This window comes from Coptis chinensis, chromosome 6 (assembly GCF_015680905.1).
Source record: "Coptis chinensis isolate HL-2020 chromosome 6, ASM1568090v1, whole genome shotgun sequence".
NCBI classification, from domain to species: Eukaryota; Viridiplantae; Streptophyta; class Magnoliopsida; order Ranunculales; family Ranunculaceae; genus Coptis; species Coptis chinensis.
In genome coordinates, this window is record NC_141461.1 from 58,086,243 (window position 1) to 58,095,777 (window position 9,535).

Sequence of the window (9,535 nt, forward strand, 5' to 3'; positions counted from 1 at the left end):
CATTTCATGAACCATTACCTTCCGAAGACCCTCCCATTAACCATGATATTAACTCCACACCCCACCTGGATGAGGAAATTCTTGTAGACGACTCTTTAGGACTAGTTTCAGATGACCACTCAAACTTGAGCGATGTCTCCGAGGAACTTCCCAATCGATCCACGATGATGAATATAATGATTACACTTTTAGAAGATATTTATAAAGATGTGACGAAGGAAGAATTTGATAACTATTGGCATTCTCGTAATATGGACCCTCCTGTTGAGCATGTCCAGGCCTTTGAGTTTGCAAACCGCACTCGGCTGGATGATGTCTCGACACATTCGAATGAGGCCATTGAGGATACTTGTAGTGTTTTAGAGGAAGAAGGTGAGGACATGGAGATTAACAATTCAAATCTAAGGCATGAACAAGTTAATGTGCAAGAAAACGAGGAAGTTACATCTTTAGAGCAATGTGAATCTCAATTCAGTTTGGCAGCTGAGGAAATAACAATAGAAAAAATAGAGGAAAATCTTAAAGATAAAGCCACGAACCACAACCTTGTGGATTCAGCTAAGCTAGATGTAGAGTTCTTAAGAGCATGTGAGGATCCACCACCCGATGAACCACTCACCAACCACCATCCACCTGAGTTACCACCTCCTATAATCCAACCATCTACCACAACTAAGCCATCCATTTACCCACCATTTAAAAGGAACCTCGATTTTGCCCTTGAGCCAATTGCCTCAGAGACCATCCATAATTTTTTCAACCCTCACAGTGAAGAGTTTTTGCCTAGCACACAATCTCATGAGTACCCCATTCCGGTAATTGAGAGACAAGCTCTGACCGAGTGTAGTGAGAAACCTAGTTTGTCTTATTTTTCCTTATCTGAGCTTCATGAAAGACATCATGATCCACACTTCATTCCCTTCTCACCTAAAGTATCGCTAATTCATCTTTTTAGTCATTCCAACTATTTAAAACAATTACAACATGATGGTTTGCATATGTTCTTTGATAGGATGCATAAGTTTTCATTCCTTCACTTACATGTTTGCTTCCAATTATACAACATTATTCTGTTTGGGGGTGCATTTAGTATCATGTTTTTATGGCTAGACCCCCAACTCTTCCGACTATTTGTTTATAGTTGACCACGCATCATCCACTTTGTGCCACCCCAGTTTCATGCTTGTTTGGGGGGTGTGTACGCGATCTAGGAATCGACGTAAAATGACCCCACATTAAGTCTCGAATCGACTTTAAAAGACTTATCGTTTTAAAACAAATTTTTACAAACCTGTTTTCAAAAATTTGTTTGGGGGTGGGTGTTTGGTTTTTCCATGCTTGATCACTCAAATTCTTATTCTTACCCCCACCGCTCCCCCTTGAAGAGTAGCTAGATTTCTTCTTGTTTGTTGTTTTGATGTTGTTTTTTATTATTTTTAGTAGATAGGATGTTACGTTGTTAAATTCCGTAGTTAACTTTGAATTTGGTAGTTAAATGTTGTTTGAATTTCAATTTTAATATAATGTTGTTCTTTTCAAATTGTGCATGGATTTTATTGTTAATCCCACCTTCCCGAATTGTTTGGGGGTGGTATTATTTATTATATCATGATTTGTAGAAGATCCTCCATTTTAGAGTTTGTTTTGGAGTGAAGGTTGAGAATATTGTCGTAATTGGCATACCTATGATTAGATGTGGTGGTAGGATGAAATCTAAGAGAGTTTAGAAGTTACTAGTCTAAATCCAATATGAAAGATATTAGGATTGTTATAGAATCAAGAATATGAGTTGTTTCCGTTTTCGGGTTCGGAAATTTTATTGTTTCCGGAAATTGCCTTAAAGCTTTTTGGCAACCTACCGATTCGTTTTAACAATTCAAAACCTATTTAAACTCCCTTATTTCTACACTAACAAACCACAATACATTCCACCATCATCCCGCACCATGCACTCCAAGTTTTACTTTCTTTTTCATCTAAACTCCGGTTTCAGCCTTCAGAGGCCAGCGCTTCATCATCGAGCGCTGCGCGCTGCTTCACATTTTTGAAAATTTAGTCGAGCGCCGCCCTCATACCGAAGCGACCGACCCTCATCTATGGACCTAGAAGCACGCCCCAGCGTTTCAAGCTGAAGCGACGACGCCCTCATCTATCGGACCTAGAGCGCAGCAAAATTTAAGCGACCAGGCGCCAAACACCGGAATTTAAAACTTGAGGCCACGCTTCAAGCCGAAGCGAACCCGCCTCATCTATCTGGACCTCAGCCGCCAGCGCTACAAGCCGAAGCGACCCGCGCCAAACACTGGAATTCTAAAAACTTGAGAGGCGCCGCTTCAAGCCGAGCGAACCCGCCCTCATCTATCGGACCTAGAAGCGACCGCCAAACACTGGAATTTAAAACTTGAGGCTGGCCGCGCTACCCTATCGAGCGCACTTTCGGCTCGACTTCCTGGACCAGAAAAATTCCAGTTTTTCACGGGTAGTTTCAGATAATTCATAGCTATTCAGAGCGTAATTTTGAGATGACATCTCCTACATTGATACCGAACAGTCTTTCGAAGATTTGTTTCAAAGCACTACTTATGGTGCTTGGTTTGTGAGGTGATCACACACGTAGGCTGGGAACCGCTTATGGTTCTTGCTAGCATTTGTTCTTGGACTTGCCATGCCCGCTGAAATACATTACCCATGATGCTATTGGGTAGATAATATTCATGTCTACACTTATGACTTTTTGCATGAGGCTTATGGGTCCGACAATTTCCGTGTAGAGGACCAAGGGACATATAATGTAGCCCTTGGTAGCTTGTCCCTTAATGTGATACGGTAATGTTCTTTATCATGCTAAACATATTAGGGGAGTGACATTTTTCTTCTGCGAATGATGCCACTTGCGATGTTTTCCTTGCTTTAGCTGAGGAATGCCTGCTATATGACCTTCCTAAGACCTTAATGTCTAGTTTAGCACGAGCCCATAGCATGAGGCATAAGTATCTTCTTATGCCTATAGTGGTTTGCTGTATTATGCTATGTTTCTTCCCTGTTTTTTGTGCCCATTTCACGGACTGGGTTGGGGTCGAAATTGTGAGACCCACCAATTATATTACCCAATCTTTCCATGCAATGACTTGGCAAGGGTGGAGGATACAACCTCATCAGGTTGCACCTTACACCCCATCCGACCAAGTGGCGCTTAACAGGTTAGCATCCGTAGATGATAAATGGCGGCAAGCTTGGCAAATTATAATGGCATGGCAGGACGTGAAGGAACCTCACTTCTTTATAGAAGAGGAGGATTACGAGTAAATGCTGGGGTGCAGGTAAGTTTTTAGTTAAGTTAGTGTCTGCTTATGTCCCAAGAAATTTAATTCTGTTAACCCCATAATGGGTGGAACTCTTATAGAGTTGCGTCAGTTTTTATATTACTATATTTGTATGTTTTAACCTTGGTTTTTGCGGATGTTCGAATTTCACGCTTCAATGGTATTTTTCCTACCCTCTTTATTTAAATGCTTTGAGGACAAAGCATGCTTCTTGTTGGGGGGCATAGAAACACGTGTAATTAAGACATCTGTTAGGATATAGATAGGTATAATATGGACTTGTTTTCTAGTTAAAATTTCAAAACTCAAAAATAAAAATAAAAAGTATGCTATACACTTAGGAATATTGGTATTGTTTTCTTTCTATGCTCTTAACAATCTAGAAGTCTCCGTAGCTTTTGCATCGGAATAATAGTTAGGAACTTAGGTTAATATGTAGGTAATAATCTTTGCATCTATCTATAAATATATTACATGAGTATCTATGATTGTTTGGCAAGAAGTTTACGAAATCTAGGCTAGAGTACTTATTCTACAAATCCTGTGAGAATATAGCCTAAAGCCTTATATGAGTGAAACATTTGAGAAATGACACAAGGGAGAAGTAAAATCGGATAGAGAAATCACACGTCCACTTGCTTGATCACTAAACCATATCCTAAGCGAGAATTTAGGCCCTCTTTGGATCGATATAGCCAGAAATTCAAACCTATGAATTATTGTCCGCTAATTAGCCCCTCGAGCCTTTCTTTAGCCTTCCATAAACCACAATTCCTTTACCCCCGTTACAAAACAAAAAAATAAAAAAAATAATAAATCAACCTACCCAATCTAGAATAAGTCCGAGAATAGAATGAGTGAAGAAAGAAGAAGAGAAAAACACGTGTAAACAAAAGTTAGTTAATTGCTTCAGAAAATAAAGAAAAGAAGTTTCCATCCAAAGAAAAAAAAAAATAAAAAAAATAAAAACTCCAAAAAAAATAGAATAAAAGGAGTCAAAAGCCAAAAAAAAAAAAAAAAAATATGGCTAAGGATGGAAACAAAGTGTAGAAGCAAAAGTAAATAACAAGGTTTTCTAGTTACATAATATGAAGACTCTATTATCTCAGACTTGTCCTTTTGAATATCCATTTCCTTCCTTCTTAAACCATCTCCTAATCCCCCGCAACACCTAATAAAGACCTCTAGCTCAATTAGGAATAAGTTAGTGGGATAGTAAGTGGCGATGTGTTTGATCGACCCGCTTCCTTGTTGTCATTGAGATTGTAAGGTAAAGTGTGCCCACGCACACTGGAGTATATGAAACTTGAGTGGAAAAATCAGAGTGGTTTTGTCTTGACATTTATGTGAGGACCTACTTAAGGACGCTTATTCGAAGTTTTTAAACGGACCTCGCTATTACATTTCATAGTATTACTCATTGTTATATGTTTATTGTAGATGATTGATTATTATGCATATATTAGCTTAGGGTTATTTGGGGGTATTCTTATGTATTTGCTAGTGAGATGTATAGATAGTTGAGACATGAAGGAGAAAACAATAGTTTTATTTCTTAGTCGGATTTGTAGTATAGATGAAGTTTGTGAGTACCTTCATCGAAAACTCTCACGAGGCTATAACTTCGTCCACTAGGGAATTCCTAGTGGTTTAAGGCCTTGTTGCATATGGTCAATGCAATCGCGACTTTCAAATAAACGAGAGTAGTAGAACTCCATTTTTGGTCACTTATTCTAATTTCTCATCTTTGCTTGAGGACAAGCAAAATCTTTGTTTTGGGGTGGTTTGATAAGAGCCCAAAACTGTAGTTTTAACCCCTTAATAATCATACTTGTTAGACCAATTATGTGAATATTAAGTAAGAGTTAATACTGATTACGTGTTTTATGCATTTCGGGCTTCAAAGTTCATTTGTGCGTAAATGTGCCACTTTAGCGAGATAAAGGAGCAAAAGTCAGTGAGAACTTCGAATGCCATATCTTTGGACTCAGACCTCGGAATTGGGCCTACCTTATGTCAAAACGACCGACTCGGAAAGAGCTTTCCAATGGTCCAATACTTGACCCAATCAGAGGAGCAGAAGTGGACGAAAAGTCTGTGGAAGCCAACTGCAGCTGAAGAGGCCTTTTTGGACTGAAAGAATTGGGTTTTGGGCCTGATTCTCTGGCCCAAACCCTGGCTCCAAGCCCATGCACGATTTTTAGATCTGGATGTATAAAAACAAAAGCTTAGCTCTTTGTTAATGGTAGATAGTTAGGTTAGAAAATAAATTAGGTTAGAATAAGAAAAGTAGCCATTAAACCTTAGTTCTAGATCTAGTTTTAGATTAATTAATTAGTTTTTATTCTTGCCTTAAATTCAGTATTAAATTATTGTTATTGATTTCATTAGATAAATAAATTAGTGTTCTTGATAATCTTGTTCAATTTCTTTACTTATTAGCTTAAATCCTTAGATTCAATTACTTGTCATTATTAGTTTAATTCAATTATTGCATGAGTAGTTTGAATTGAGTTTAAACAAGTAAAGTTCAAATCTTTATATTATGTCTTGTTTAGATTTCATGAGAAATGATAGTTTAATGACTCTAGGCTAACCCTCCATTAGAGGGGTTGAGGAAGCCTTGATGAAGACTTGATTTTGTTAGCGTAGAATTCGCCCCTCATAATCTATTCAATTCTAGAAGTAATTAGTTCACCATGAGAATGGGTTTAATACTTCACATGCTAATTATTACTTGGTAGAGATTGCCATGAATAGTTAGGGATTAGATTTACCAATTGTTATATGCGATAACATTTCAATTTGGAGTCTGACAGTTCTTTGTTAGTAGATTAAGTAGAGTTAAGGAGGATTCAATCCCCCTAATTCCTTATCATAGAGTCTAGTTAGTATTTCTGTAGTTTAATTATTATATCTTGTTAGTATAAATTGAATCCGTAGTATAATCATAGAATAGATATTTCATATAACACATCACTCTCACCATTGTTCTTTGGGTTTGATTAGTTGAATTTGTTTATCAAATAGATTAAGTATTAGTGTCCTAAATATTAAATAGATTAATATTTAGGATTCTATTAAGAACGGTAGGATTACGTATTAGTGTTCTTGTAGCATTAATATTTAGAATTCTATTGTTTTTACGGGTTATCAAATGGCGCCGCTGCCATCTTAATCTCGTTCAAGACAAGAATTCAATTGCTTGAATCCAAGGGGCAATCCCCCATTCTCTACCCACCCACCCTTTTAATTTTTCATTCTTATTTCTTGAATTTTCGGAACTGTTCACTGTTTCAGCTTTAGGGGCTGCGGATTCACAGAGAAAAACACTGCGGTGAAGGTATTTCTAAATTTTTGAAAATTCTGAAAATATTCATACATAATATTTAATGTGTTGTTGATTTACTAGAATATTTTCAGATTTTTCAAAGTTGGTTTACCTTGTGAAAAAAATACGATCTTTACAGTGCTGCATTTCAGTTTTCACACCGTATGTTCTTGAAAAACAGACGAATAAGGTTACTTAGGGAGTTCTAAAAATTCCATAATTTTTACAGGAGTATCTATCCTAATCCAGGAGTCTGTAGTAAAAATTTGATGAGTTTTTGATTTGTTTTGACCTCCTAAATAGTAGAGTGTTTCCAGTGTGTTTCTGCAGTGTTGCAAACACTTGATATCTGGAACACCATCCAATAAGGAGAGGTTGTAGACATCCAATTGCTCTAAATTTTTTACAGGAACAACTAGAATCTCTCAGGAGTCTCCAGTAAAAATTTGGAAATTTTTGGATTTGTTTTGATGGGTTAACCATTCGGTTGCTTGTATTGTGTCCGAAAACCGTTACGTAAACTTTGAAGGGCTGTAGAGGGACTTTCACTGCTCCGATCGATCTGAAATTTTACAGGCTACTTGATAGACGTCTTAACAAATTACTGTAAAAAATTCAGATTTTTTGGAGTACGATAAAAGGCCTAAAACTTGAAAACCCTGGAGCGCGCCCGCGCCCATGTTGAGCGCGACCCGCCCTTAAACACTGTAATTTCAACTTACCTTGAGCGCGCCCGCGCCCAACCCGCGCCCTACCCGCGCCCAACAAGGAAAATTCATCCGAACAGCCCAATTTTCATAGGTAAATGCATATTTTTATTCCTTAAAGTTATTAAGTGTTTCTAACTTGTTAAATACACTTAAATCGCGTATACAAGACGCTATTCAAACGCGTAGCAAGGAGGCTTCAGGTACTCCTTCTTCTTCTCCTCGCCTCTTACGTCGGAGGAGTTTTAATTCTAGTATAATCAGGGCTTGTTTTTCAGTAGAAATAAATACAACACGCCTATCTAGAATTTCACACACTACACTTGCATCAATGGCTAAAGAACAAGAGACTCCTCTCTCGATTTTTATAAAGCCCTAAACGATGGCCCTAAGTCGTGCATCGTTCTTGCGGACCTAGTGGGGATTTTTGAATCTCCCCTAATATATTTAACTTGTTACCCGGTTTTCATGGTTTAGACCACGAGAAGCCTTACCGGCACATCGTAGGATAGACCAAGTTCTCACTACATTCCATCATCCTAGCGTAAGTCGGATCAAGTTAAACTTAGGGTGTTTCCTTTCACCCTAGCCGACAAGGCGGCGTCTTGGTTAACTGCCCAAACGCCAAACTCTGTGGACTCATGGGCTCAACTTGTTCAATTGTTCATGGAACAATTTTACCCACCACTAAAGACAGATGAAATGATTCACAAGATTCATTTCTTCAGCCAGAATCCTCATGAATCCTTTTCAGAGGCCTGGAATCGTTTCACTGATATTCTCATTGAATGCCCGCATCATAATCTTGCCAAAGACACGCTTGTTCGTTCTTTCTTCAAGGGGCTTTCACATTATCATAAGGAGGTTCTAGATATCATGTCTGGGGGTAGTTTTCTTAGTAAAGGAGCCTTGGAGGCTTATACATTCTTAGAAGATCAATCTAAGAGGAACAACAATTGGGGAGGTAACGATTCCTCCGCTCCTCTCCTCTCCTTCTTCTCTTGTGGTTAAACATGATCCCGAGCTTAAAACTCTTATCGATGCCCCTCACTAAAAAGGTAGATGCCATCTCGTTCAACAACAATCCACTCCGGTCATGAACATTAACTCTACTTCGTTGTAATAATCATTTGTAGTCTTGAGCATTCCGACTTCTATTGTCCTCTTGTCTATGCACAAACACCACCACAACCACCACACTTCAACCAGTTAACTCAACATCAAGGACAAGGGAACTTAGAGGACCAGAATAGAGGTTTAGTACCCATAACCTTAACTATCAACATCAAGACATGAACGGCCAACAAGCTTTAATTCCAATCAACCATCTACGGACAAAGTAGTAGTGACCTTGTTGGAGAAACAAAATCAAATTATGCAACAAAACTCCAACTTGATGAAAGATCGGCATGATCAAAACTCTAATATGATGAAACAAACGATGCAAATGATGCGATCTTTGTGCCAAAAGGTTATTGACATGTCTTCTAACCAAAATAATAACCAAACGGTGTGTTTCCAAGTCAAGCAATGCCTAATCCTAAGTCAACAAACACCGCCGAAATAAAAGTATTTAGTGTAATGGTAATATAAACCAAAGGGGACCTACAGGCAGTCACTACCCGCCGTTCGAGTGAGTAGTTGATAACCAAGTGACTATGCCTAAAGATTAACCAAACTAAAAATGATACCATACCAAAAATACTATAATAGAAACCGAAAACCCTACATTTGTAGAAATTACCCGGTTAAACCACAACCAAAGGGAAAACATTACAAGACCCAATAATAGAAAGTGAAGACCCTACACCTGTAGAGGTTCAATATGGACACCTAGTTGGAAAGCGGCTAGAGATAAAGCAAAGACTAATAAAACTTTTATCCCTTACGCTAAAAATAGCGATAAAGCACCATATCCCCAAAGACTAGTTGTGTTTAAAAGGGCCGAGAATTTTGATGAGATTAGGGAAGTGTTTAAAAATTTGACTATAAACCTACCTTTTCTAGAAGCTATAAAAAGTCTACCTGGACACGCTAAGTTTCTAAAAGAGTTGTGCACCAAGAAGAGGAAAACCAACATACCCCACGAAGCATTCTTGGCGAACAATATCCCTCTTTTTATCCGAACATAGCGGAATTGTTAAGTACAAGGACCACGGTCGATCCCTCTTGTA

At 38.2% G+C, this 9,535-nt stretch overlaps 1 non-coding gene across 1 annotated transcript; it reads right to left on the reverse strand.

The window, feature by feature from the left end:
- Positions 1 to 8,060: 8,060 nt before the first annotated feature.
- On the reverse strand, positions 8,061 to 8,167 carry LOC147493739 (small nucleolar RNA R71). Its single transcript, XR_015200635.1, has one exon. It is a non-coding gene; the product is annotated as a small nucleolar RNA R71 (small nucleolar RNA).
- Positions 8,168 to 9,535: the final 1,368 nt, after the last annotated feature.